This window comes from Portunus trituberculatus, chromosome 19 (assembly GCF_017591435.1).
Source record: "Portunus trituberculatus isolate SZX2019 chromosome 19, ASM1759143v1, whole genome shotgun sequence".
NCBI classification, from domain to species: Eukaryota; Metazoa; Arthropoda; class Malacostraca; order Decapoda; family Portunidae; genus Portunus; species Portunus trituberculatus.
Genome location: NC_059273.1, coordinates 15591496 through 15604652, shown reverse-complemented (window position 1 = coordinate 15604652; position 13157 = coordinate 15591496).

The window sequence follows — 13157 nt, the reverse complement described above, 5'->3', positions numbered from 1 at the left end:
TATCCCTTTCTTTGCCACGACCTTCCTCAACTCTCTCCTTCTTCACTTTTCCCGCGATGCTTCCCTTCTTACTGATATAAAAACATAAAGATAGTAATAATAATACTAATAGTAATAACAATAATAATCCTAACAATAATAATACTAACACTAATACTAATACTAATACTAATACTAATAATAAAGATAATAATGATAAAGATAATAATAGTAATAATAAAACTAAACTCTCCTACACACATACTGTAATTAATTTGAGCATTCAGCTTCTTTGGAACTTGAATCCTGGTTAACTGGTGATGAAAATTCCAATTTAATCAAACGTGTATTGACTTTTAGTTTAGTGGATAATGAAGTTGCTTGTGTGGTAAATGTTCATATTTCCTAGTAATTTATATTTGTTCAAGGGCCACGTTTTAGTCATTTCGAGGAATTAATAAGGTTCCCGCGTTGAAATTCTGAAAGAAATTAAAAACGTGCCGGAGTAAAAATACCAAGCCCCGTTAGGCTTGTAATATATAGAATTGAGAGTATGGAGAATTTCTAAGAATAATCACCGGTGAGTGTCACGCTGCTCTCCACCTTTTATTTCAAGTGATTGCTGACGTGTGTGGCTGCGGTGTTATGTTTCCCTCGCTGAATGCAAGCGTAGGGGGCCTCCTCAGACGTGGCTTAGACCGGGAGAGATACAGTATGTGTGTGTGTGTGTGTGGGTGGATGGGTGAGTGGGTGTGTTTAGGTGTGTGTGTGTGTGTGTGTGTGTGTGTGTGTGTGTGTGTGTGTGTGTGTGTGTGTGTGTGTGTGTGTGTGTGTGTGTGTGTGTGTGTGGGTATGGGTAGGTAGGTGTGTAAGGTGGACTCACGTGGTGGTGTTGTGTTTGTATGTGTGCAAGTGATTTTAAGAATGCTTCATATAAAAAAGAGATAAAAAAATCTCCACTATTTGCCAATCGAAGCGTGAAGGATATAATGAAAATTCTGACATTCACTAATGAAGCATAAATGAAAAGACTAGGTTTCTATAGCAAATCAGTATATCGAGGATTTGTAGGAAAATGACTTCAATAGTGAATGGTAAGTGCTTGGAGCTTTCAAGTATGATTAATAATTAGTATAATGATTGAAGCTATGCAATTTGTCGAGGTTGTCATAATGGCGTCCCTCATTGCCCTGAAGAACACGCCAGGTGAGGGAGGAACCGCGGCCGCGTATGAAGGGGAGAGAAAGTAAAAAGCTTCCCCTAGTTACCTGTTCTCTTAGCGCATTAACAGTTCCTTCCCCTCGTGTTATCACTCTTCTGTAACGCGAACATTCCATGCTGTGTTTTAACCGATGCTGGAAAATTAATTTGTTGCCTCTACACTTCAAAGGAGTCTCGGGCAGGTCTTCAGAGGATTTGTTCACGTTTGTAAGGATGCACTGCAGGCTTCAGGTTACTTCCTTTTTTTTTTTTATCATCCGTCACTTCACTGTGGTGGAACGCTTCGGTGTTTTTTGCGGAGTCTCAGAGTCAGCCAAAGAGGTTCAAGTAGTTAGTGTTTGTATTCTGGTGTGATGAGAGAGACATGGCCTAGTAGCGTGGCTGTGAAAAGGGATTGTAGTGATTTGTAAGTCTTGGTTGTCTTGAACCCTTAGTACGCCTCAGTCTCTTTCTAAGGGAAGTATATCAGTAAAATGGAATTCGTGATGTTTGAAACTTTTTTAAGAATGAAGTTATGCTTTATTACTTCATTGCTATTTCCATGTAAATTATGTTAATATTGTACAGATAATCTAGAGTAGGGATTATACTGCAGAAGGGACCATCTGCTTAAATTCAATGGTGGTTGTTGTTTTTATCTCTGAAATCTATCACTGAGGATTTGAATATATTCTGACAACTCAAGTGAAACAGCAAGGCATTATTTACCAGAAACAGAGCTGAAGTGGTGGAAGTTGTTTTCTGGAGTATAATGTCTTCATATGATCGAAGGCTTCCTTGAGACCTCCGGGCTGTATGTTTCTCCGTTTGTTAATCGATTCATTTACTGTTTCTAAGTATATCTCAAATATTTTTTTACTCAAATGACAAATGTTCCGTCTCGTTATGAAATAAAAGGAAAAAATGTATATAAATGATCCTGTTTGTGAACTATGCATGTTACTATTGTTTGGATTTTATTATCAATACATAGAACATTTTATTTGTGTACGTGATTCTGACTCTGGGAAGGAAAGTCATGCCCGATGAGATTATTTTGGGCTCTTTAGATATGTTTCATGATGGAATGGTGGCTTGTAATATAATGCAAACTATACCACAAATTTATTAACGTTGGAATATGTCGTGGTGCATAGCAGAAGGTTACATACGTTGTTATTTTGCATGCAGTTCATCGATCTGGTTGGTGAAAAGTAGAAAACAATAAATAGGGATTGCTGAGCTGAAAACAGTGAACATGTTGCCTAACAAAAGAAAATACAAAGAAACACTTCCTGGAAAGAAATGCCAGACGAAGAAACAAAGCACCTTGTCAAGGAGATGAAAAATGCAACATTATTGCATTTGGTGCATTTTGCTGCACCACATCTGAACCTAAGACAAGCTGTGGAGGCTGCCTAGATATGCATCTAACACCATATCCCTTCCTCTCCAACTCTTCCTCACTCACTCCCACCTTCCCTTCCTCCTTCTCTTCCTCCTTTACTCCCTCTCTCCCTCCTGTCCTTCCCCTTCCTAGCTTGCCAGTGTCACGCTAAGTTTGTCCTGAGTTTCTGGGATGCAACCTCGATTCAGTTTTCCAGGAAATTGCACTGAACCCCGAGACTCTTCAGTGAGGAGAAACGCTGCCGGAGGCCCAGTGGCAGTGCGTCGTGGCCACCAGCACTAATTGCATAAGCTCTTCTCAGCAGCAGCAGAAACAAAATTGAATTCCAGGAAAAATGCACACGTGTCTACGAACTGCTGTTGTTTTGTGCGTGTACTCGTATAGTAAATGTGCAAGCCACAGTCCCCGCTGAGGCCGTCTCTTCTCCGCTATTGATAAGAATGCTGCCCTTATTTCACTTTGTTCTGTGTTTCTTACTTATGCTGGCGACGATAACAGGTAATGTAATCTCCTCAGAGGAGAAGAATTTGCATTTAAATTGTAAGCTAAGTATTTTGCCATGCGGCAGATGTTTTCTGTAACGCTGAAGATTTCAGAAGAATGGCAACAATGTTCGAAATTGCCCGGCGATACAGCTGTGATGGTAAGCCTCCAGCACACTTCAGGGGCGCCCTTAGGGATCCCTTACTGGCATCCGAGGGAGCTCCGTGCCCCTAAAGAAGAGGTGCGTTTAGAAGAAACAAAGTTGATCTTGATAATGCAAACTGCAAGTCGTGAAGAGACCATTCGTGGTCCCGCGAGCCTCTCTGGTCTACGACGCTCATGTCCATGGGTGAGATGGGGCTGGGAAGGTCTGCAGGGCGGGGCGCGTCACGATGGCTGTCTGGCTGCTTGCTTGGCTGAACTGCGGCATTGTCTTTTTTGCTACAGGCATGTTTTTTTTTTTTTTAATGCTCTTTTTTTTTACTCATATTATTTTCCATGCAGTGTCTGTAACGTCGCCCACATCAATATATGGAGATGACGGAAGCTCTCTCTCTCTCTCTCTTTTACTTGTAATCTTGCGTGCATATGTAATCTAGATACAATATCTTACACAACATAATACAGGTAAGAATCACCCTCACGGCAGTAATTTATTTCACTCACTTATTGTATCCTCGCCCTGTTTAGAGAACAATAGAATGTAAACATTGTAGTAAAAATATTTGTCACTTAGGTGCAGGACCAGGTACAATCTAACTTAGTGTACTAGGACGTCGTTTCGAGAATCAAGCTGGTTTTTAGGAATCATACAGGTTCTGATGCTGTAGATTTAGAGGTAAGAATACGTTGTGTTGGAAAATGAACTGATTGAAAATTGTAGTTGTGATTATATTGTTGTGGTCAGTTTCGTTTCTCAAAGGACTTCAAATAATGCATATGCAAGATTTATTTTTTCAGTTGTGTTTTGGAACTTCGTATTTGTGTTCGTGTTTAAAAAGATCTTTGTTGCTGAAGCAGCACAAACATTTATTGAATTGCTTGGTGTTTTGCCCGCAGTCTTGTGTTTGTGCGGTGGAGTTTCTTTCAGGGCAGTTTACATTGCTTTGCGTCCACCCGGGGAAATGCGGCTCTAGCGAAAGGATCTTTTTAATTTTTTTATAAAGGCTTCCCTTTTATAGATACTGTATGAGGCGTGTTGGCTGCCTACAACAAGGGCCACGAGGCTGGCCTGCCTAGGTCGAGAAGGTCTTGTGTACATAGTTGTTGTAAGATAAGTTTTATATCACCACTTTCATGTTGAAAGAGAATGGCTTGGGCCTTTTTTCCACTTGTTGTGGCGTTCCTCAGCGATCTCACAGCATCGCATCGCCTTTTGGTGCCGGAGGATCAAGACTGGAAAATAACGCCTTTTTACTTGCACCATGTAAGCCCTCGAAAAAAAAATGTTGACGTGTAAGTCCTTTTTTCAATTGCCTTTTTGTTTGAATATTTCTTTTTAACAGCTTGCCTTGCCTAGCTGGGATTTTCCTCTACTCTTAAACTTGAATTTTCTTTCTTGTAGGGAGCTTTATAACTATTCCTGCCGGCAACCTCTTACAGGAAAAAAAATTTAACCCTTCGAATGCCACGGAGACCAGTTACATGATTGGTGCCGCGTGTTTGGTGTGGACATGTGAGAAGGAGAGAAGAGGAAGCGTCTGGTGGATACTCGATGTGTAGGTGACTTCTTTACATGGATGAAGAATCCAAAACCCGACAGTGAATCATGTGTACCAGAGCTGAATAAAACTGTATGCCACGATAGTAAAAATGAGTTGAATTGATGTGAGATATAATAATGTAGATGCGTTAAATTTGAGGCTCGATTTTGTGTGTGTTGGAGCGGTAAGCAATGGATTCTTTTCTACTGTCTTGAAAATGAAAAATGATAAAACGTATACGAGGATTGGCAAAGAAAAAAAAAGAAAAATAAAGATTATTATGTGCATGCGAAGATTTTTTTTTTTTTGGTATTATTTTGCAAAACTTAGCATGCTTTGGGTAATACTGGTGAGAATATTTGTGTTTGTTGTACGTGAGAGAGAGAGAGAGAGAGAGAGAGAGAGAGAGAGAGAGATAGAACCTATCCTCTGTTCTCTTGCTCCTTTAAGTCTTTCGTTGCCTATTCCGAGAAAAAAACGTACTAAATCGCCACTTTTAGAAATACTGTACGCATACTGATTAGGGACGGGCTCACACACACACACACACACACACACACACACACACACACACACACACACACACACACACACACACACACACACACACACACACACACACACACACACACAACACATACTCACACTACAAAGAACAATTAGCAAGAGGATTGATTGCTAACATGAACAAGAATTACTGGATAAGCAATAAGTACTATTCGTGGACATGTAGTAAATGATATAGCTTTTGATGTTTTGTATCTGGGTCATCATCATCGTCATCACCGTTCTTGTTGTTGTTGTTGTTGTTGTTGTTGTTGTTGTTGTATATATATTATTGTTATCATGTTTGTCTTTTGCTTTTGTATTTCTTCATCATCATTATCACATTGTTGTTGTTGGTGGTGGTGGTTGTTGTGGTGGTGCTGGTGCTTTTGTTGTTTGCGTTGTTTTATTTGGTATTCTTATTGTTGTTTTAATTATTATCATTGTTATTGGTATTTTTATTATTATTGTCATTATTATTATCGTTATTATTATTATTATTATCATTATCATTATTATTATTGCTGTTGTCGTTGTTGTTGTTGTTATTGTCGATGTTGTTTTTTTGTTGTTGTTGTTGTTGTTTTTCTTGTTGTTGATATAATCATCATCATCACCAGTACCATCAAGTAGATGAAATAAAAAAAGCAACAACACGTCCATTTTTTTTTTCTCCCTCACTCACAATTTCATTTGCGATAATAAATCACCTCACAATAGTTATATCAAATGTCCTCTTCCTCACACACGCCCTTTCCGACTTGCCACCAGGTATTTGCTCTTTCTTGTTTCTCTACATCAGCGGCATTACTTTTCCATATCACGACTATCGGCCGCCCCGCAGGCATTAACACTTCCACTCTGCTCTCCGGTGCAATACAAACTTGTTACACAGCCGTCTGCAATATTCCTGTTATTTTTCGTTGGCCTATAATTTCGTTTCATCACAGCATTTTACATCGAATATTTCTCTCTCTCTGTGTAGTCCCTGAGCTTTGTTACACGTGCCACCCTCGCCTTTACATTTCAAAGGATAAAGGTTCCCAGCTTTTCTCTTCATTTTCCATTATCATCTTGTCTATCTGATTCCTCCCTCACCCGTTCACCTTTCCATACTCTCTCTCTCTCTCTCTCTCTCTCTCTCTCTCTCTCTCTCTCTCTCTCTCTCTCTCTCTCTCTCTCTCTCTCTCTCTCTCTCTCTCTCTCTCTCTCTCTCTCTCTCTCTCTCTCTCTCTCTCTCTCTCTCTCTCTCTCTCTCTCTCTCTCTCTCTCTCTCTCTCTCTCTCTCTCTCTCTCTCTCTTCTTTCCTTTTATCCAGCTGGTCTTGTCATTCCCCTAAGTACCTCTGCTCGCTCTGCCGTCTCTACCTTGCCTGGCAATGCGCAAAATGTCCCCCTTTACCCAGTTAACTCTTTACTTTCCCTTTAATTCTCCAGGGCTCCAGCGGCTGCCATTTCCCTGGACCGATCTTTCCCTCCCTTCACTGGCCGCCACATTCCCTAGCATCTGAAATCCTCCGACCCTTCGCTCTCAAGTCCCTTCCTGCTGGTGCACAGAACAGAGCACTCGACAGGCGACTAAGTGAGACTCCCAAGTATTAATGACGAAACTTAGCAGCAAGTAATGAGCTGAACCTGTGAGAGAGAGAGAGAGAGAGAGAGAGAGAGAGAGAGAGAGAGAGTAAAGGATGTGAAAGTGAAATAATTGATGGGCAGGTCAAGAGATGATTGGAAAAATGGACTGGAGAATGTGCGTGCGTGGAGAGCTGATGAAAACATAAATGAATAACAGTAGATTGATCAAATGTAGCACGAGCCGACCCTCCTCCTCCTCCTCCTCCTCCTCCTCCTCCTCCTCCTCCTCCTCCTCCTCCCAGCCTCATCCCCTACCTCCCTCTTAGCTTACTTCTTCCCATTTTCTCTCAATTATCGTTTTCTCGGAGGCGTCGACTCAATCATAGCGAGAATTTGTCCTATTATTGTGTGGCACTTTTGTCTGACGCTCGTTTTCTTTCCTTGATAATGCTATTGAAGGAGACATACAGGAGAGAGAGAGAGAGAGAGAGAGAGAGAGAGAGGAGAGGAGAGGAAGAGGGAGGTAAACAATGTCAAGGCTCAATTCTTTCAATTAATACTTCAGGATGCTTGCTCTCTCTCTCTCTCTCTCTCTCTCTCTCTCTCTCTCTCTCTCTCTCTCTCTCTCTCTCTCTCGTACTTTCATTCCCTCTTTCTATCCATCATCTTCCTTTTCCCTAACCCCACTTTTTCCCACCCGTCTTCCCTTTTGCTACGATGCACTACCAATATATCATTTTCCTTTACGCACGTCAGACTCAGCTTGGCCTCCACTCCATTCGTCCCTTCCAACCTCCACGTCTTACATTCGCCTCAGAGGCTCATGTACGCTTCAACACTCATCTCAATTGCTTCTTTCACGCGGCGCGGGGTGGGTGTCGCCGCTGTTACCGCACCTAAACTCTCTCTCTCTCTCTCTCTCTCTCTCTCTCTCTCTCTCTCTCTCTCTCTCTCTCTCTCTCTCTCTCTCTCTCTCTCTCTCTCTGTCATGGCGCTTTGTTTACCTCTGCTGAACCTGCTCCTCGGTTTTCCTGATTGTGAGGCTTAATTATCAACCTCCAGCGTGTCAGCACAGCACAAAAGGCAAATAAGAACCGTAAGAGCGTATTGGCACAGTTTGAATGGTGAAGGGTTTGGGACTCTGTCATATTTTGCCTGTGAAATCACGAAGTTCTAGGCAAAACCCCCTTGACAATTTTTTCTGGGTTTGCGCATGCGCACTGAGTACCGAAGTGACGTCATTGTTACCAAGGTAACGACGAGACCACCCTGACAACCCGCACTCTGCACTTCATACTAAGCCTATATACGCAGTTGCCTGGTGCTATTTATTTATCTCTACTACACGGTCAAGTTATACCATGTCTGCTGAAACCTCCCACTTCAAACTATGCAGGCGCAACATGACATATCGTCGCACCGAACTAAACCTTCCTACAATTACCAACGAGGGAGTTTTAAACTCACTTCAAAAGCCTGAACTACAAAAACGTTGCCGGGAACTTGGACTAACCAAGATATGGGTTAAGAAGGAGGATCTCATCGACATGATAATAGCCAACACACCAACCCCAGCCAGAAGAATGACGAGATACCACCACCACTACCGCCACCAACATCACCACCACCACCACCACGTCCACCTCATCCAGATGCCACTATCCCATGCCCCGCTCCTGAAGGGGCACACCTCCCCACATCAACTCATGCCGCGCCCTCTTCAGCTACCCCTCTTGACGCGACCCCTGCGGTCTTACCTCACCCTGATGTCCCTCCAGCTTCACCTCTAAACACGGCTCCTCCAGCCTCACCCCACCGTGATACAACTACAGCTCAACCTATGACTTCCCACAACTCTAGTCCTCAAGCAATCAGCCGTGACACTGAAGTAGTTTCTGGCCACAAAGCTGTAATAGATGTTCACAAACTGGCCCTCGACATTGAGAATATAAAATCAAAATTAAGTACCAAGGACTTGGAGATCGAGCTACTAAATGAGGAAGTAAAAATAGCATATGGGACTATCGAGACACTCCAGCAACGCATCAACGATATGGAACAGAGGTTCAACTCTAACAACAGGAAGCAGCCCCAAGTAACGAACAGCGATCCTTCCCCTCATCACTGTCTGCTCCTGGGGGACACTAACTTACGCAGAGTTCTACAGAGACTGAGCGACACCTGCTCTGTAAGGACCATTGACGGCGCAAATGTTGACCTGCTCAGAAGCTGGATCGCTGAAAAGCTTAACAGACCTCCTACCGAGTGTGTGATTTATTGCGGTGTCAACGACATTCTCGAGAAGGTACCAAGTGAAAATATTTTAGACAACCTGGGTTCGTTGTTAAGTGACTTAAAAGTGAAAAACTGCAATATGAAGATATACGTATGTCAGGTAGTTCCCCGCAGTGTTACCAGAATTTAAAGCCCAAATTGTAGCCTACAATGAACATTTGCTCAAATGGGGTGAATCGAACGGCATTAAAGTGATCGAAACTCCAGCACATTTCAGGCTCGGTACCGGGGATCTAGATGACATGTGTTTTGAAGGTGACGACAATAGTCCAGTGTTAAACAGATTAGGTGTCATTAGATTGCTAGATACAATTAAAGCACAGTGTCCTGAATTCCAGTTATGTAGCAACTGGAATACAATCAAGAAAGCTCCGAGTAACGAACACTTTTATAATACTAATACGGGTTCACAACCCCCGCCCCCTCGCCAGCCAAACCCCACACAATACGGCATCCCCACCATACAGGCCGACCTCCGGTGCTGCTCCACGCTTCCCTACCGTCCTCGCTTCTCGTGGTGCCCCGCCGCCTCACCGCCCTGACAGCTCGGAGCATCATACTACTGCTACATGGCCACGCACTGACGCCTCGTGGGCCCATGTCGCACGCAGGGGTCTCTACTCAACAGGCTCGGAGCACCATATTTCTGCTACAAGGCCACGCACTGACTCCTCGTGGGCCCATGTCGCACGCAGGGGTCTCTACTCACCAGGCTCGAGCACCATACTTCTGCTCATGTCGCACGCAGAGGTTACTACTCACCTGGCGAGGACCCGACCAACCAGCTACCACAACACTCCCACTATAGAACACCTCGCTCACCATACCAACGTGGGTGTTATAACTGTGGTGAATATAACCATCATCAGGAAAAATGTCGATTTGATCATCGGTTGCGGTGTGCAATATGTTACCAACTTGGACATAAGGAAAAACTATGTAAATATTATGGTCAATAGGGGGTTGGCGAAGAAGACACTGCCGCATTTTTCACTAATGGTTATAAAAGGGATAAGGTTAAGGTAGATCACATTAATGCACAAAGTTTATTAGCCAGCAAGGAAGAAGTGAATCTACTCATTAACGACAGAGAGACAGACATATTATGTATCAGTGAAACTTGGTTAAGTCCTGAAATTCGTGACGAACATATTGCTATTCCAAATTATGTTTCATATCGGTTTGATGCAGGAAGAGGAGGCGGTGTATGTATATATGTCAGAGATGTATTTAAGGTTACGCCTGTAAAGTTAACATTGAAAGGCCGAAAGGTGTGGAAGACGTCTGGTTGGCGGTACAGAGTAACAAGTTACCCACTGTGATAATCGGTTGCCTTTATCGCCATCCTAAATCTGTTTCCGACACATTTAATTACATTGAAGATGTTTTAGATTTTATTAATTTTAAGAATAAGCCATTTTTTCTTTTAGGTGATTTTAATGATGATCTTTTATCAAGTAAAAGCAAACTCAAACAAATTCTTTTAAATGCAAAGCTAGTCTCTTTAATCTCTAAGCCAACCAGGATCACAGTCACCTCTGCAACACTGCTAGACACTATAATTACCAATCAACTGGATTCTGATACAGTCCCCAGTCTTGTAGCTGATCATGAATTAATCTCAGTAATTGTAAACCTGAAGAAGCCTAAGCGCCTGCCTATAATCAAAACGTTCCGTGAATTGAGATTTTACACACCGGATGTCTTGTGTGGCCACTTGCCACAAGATATGCCTTCCTTGAATAGTATTTTCAGAACAGACAATGTAGACACGCAAGTCAATATTTTTACAGCTATTTTTAACAAATGTCTAAATATCTGTGCACCTCTTGTTACAAAAAAGGTTAAAAGATCATTCGCACCCTGGATCGATGATGATTTACGGTCTCTTATTCATGAGAAAAACAAAATACATTTGTCCTTGAAACATGACCGTAACAATCTCGAAATTCGTGGTGAATATAAAGAATTGAAGAAACTGGTACGAAGTTCACTTCATAAAACTAAGTCTGAATACTATAATAAAGAACTTGGAAACAACAGAGGTAATACTGCTGCAATGTGGAAAATTATAAAGGAATTAGCCCCAGTCTCCAAAAGTAAGGGTCCTGTAGCTATGAGGGAGGATAAAGAAGAGTTAACGTCTATGGCCAACAATTTTAACAGTTTTTTTGCAAATGTTGGGAAAATAACTTTCAATGAATGTCAAAGGAATGTTCCAAGAAATTCTGATTATAGTATTCCTACTTCCGATACCAGTACGTACCCCCTGTCTTTCGACCTCAGCCTGTAGATAGTGACACGATTATCTTAATCATTAAACATATGAGAAATAGTGACTCGCACGGCTGTGATGGCATATCTTTGCGGTTTTGAGAGATTCTCTGACAGTTCTCATACCTTACCTAACCTGCATCATAAATACCTCTATTGTAACAGGAACCTTTCCGTTACTCTGGAAGCAAGCAATAGTGGTTCCAGTCTATAAGTCAGGTGATGCAAATGAGCCCCAAAACTACCGACCTATATCTATCTTACCCGTTATATCTAAAATTTTAGAAAAGGTTATTGCATCTCAGCTAACTAAACATCTCGAAACCAATAATTTATTAAGTAAATCTCAACATGGGTTTCGAAGCCATCTATCGACTGAAACGGCGCTCATGACAGTTGCTAATAAACTGTTCGACAATATTGACAAACGTAAAATATCTCTTGTCACTTTATGCGACCTGTCTAAAGCTTTCGATAGTGTCAGCTATAAAATTCTAATAGATAAACTGCATAAGTTGAAAATTGACAATTTTTGGTTTGATAGTTATTTAAACAAAAGATCACAGTGTGTACGAATGGGAAAGACTCTCTCTGATAAATTAGAAATTACATACGGTGTCCCTCAGGGATCTGTGCTGGGCCCAATCTTGTTTTTAATATATGTTAACGACTTAACACATTTTATTTCTGACTGTCTAGTAGTACAATATGCTGATGACACCCAGTTTATTCACACTGGTAGTATTGACAATATTGATGACCTAATGTACCGAAGTGCTACTACCTTTAAAATTGCTAAAGATTATTTTAACGTAAATGGCCTATTGCTTAATACTAAGAAAACGCAGTGCATGTTTGTAGGCAGCAGAACATATATTTCAAAGATACCTCCAAACACTTTTTTAAAGGTCGATGGAAGTAAGATAGCCCCTAAAGATATGATAAATAATCTTGGAGTAAATTTTGACAAGTACTTGACGTTTGATAAACATATAAATAACATTACCAGAAAGAGCTTCGGTACGTTAGTCTATCTAAATAGGATTAAAGACTACCTGAGTTCTGATGCAAGAACAATTGCTATAAACTCCCTTGTATTAAGCTCAGTGAATTATGGTATGAAAATATGGGGATCTACTAACGCAACTCAGCTACAACGAGTACAGAAAGTACAAAACTTTGCTGCTAAAGTTGCACTGAATGGAGGGACTAGGCGTGACCACGTCACTCCTTTCCTGAAAAAGCTTGGATGGCTAAGAATTGAATATAAATATAAATATGAATTATGTGTAATGACTTATAACATTTTGAATGAGAGAATTCCGCACCATATTCTTCCCCTACCAAAACTCAGTGATCTACGGCTTCTTCCTACCAGACAACAGAATCAACTGTATATCCCTCACACTAACACACACACTGGGGCTCGCTCAGCACTGGTGGCCGCGCCACGCCTGTGGAATAGCCTTCCCGCTTGTCTCAGGAATGCCGCCACCGCTTCTTCTTTTAAACGACAGTTGCTACGCCACTTTTAGTGCAACAGTTTAGTACTCCATAACTATTGTACAAATTAAGTGTTTTTCTTGTTTTACTATGTTTTTAATTTATTTTGATTATTTGTAGACTTAGTGTTTTATTTTTCTTATATAATTTTACTCATTGTCGTTTTAAGACATTAGTTTTACCGTTCTAAAG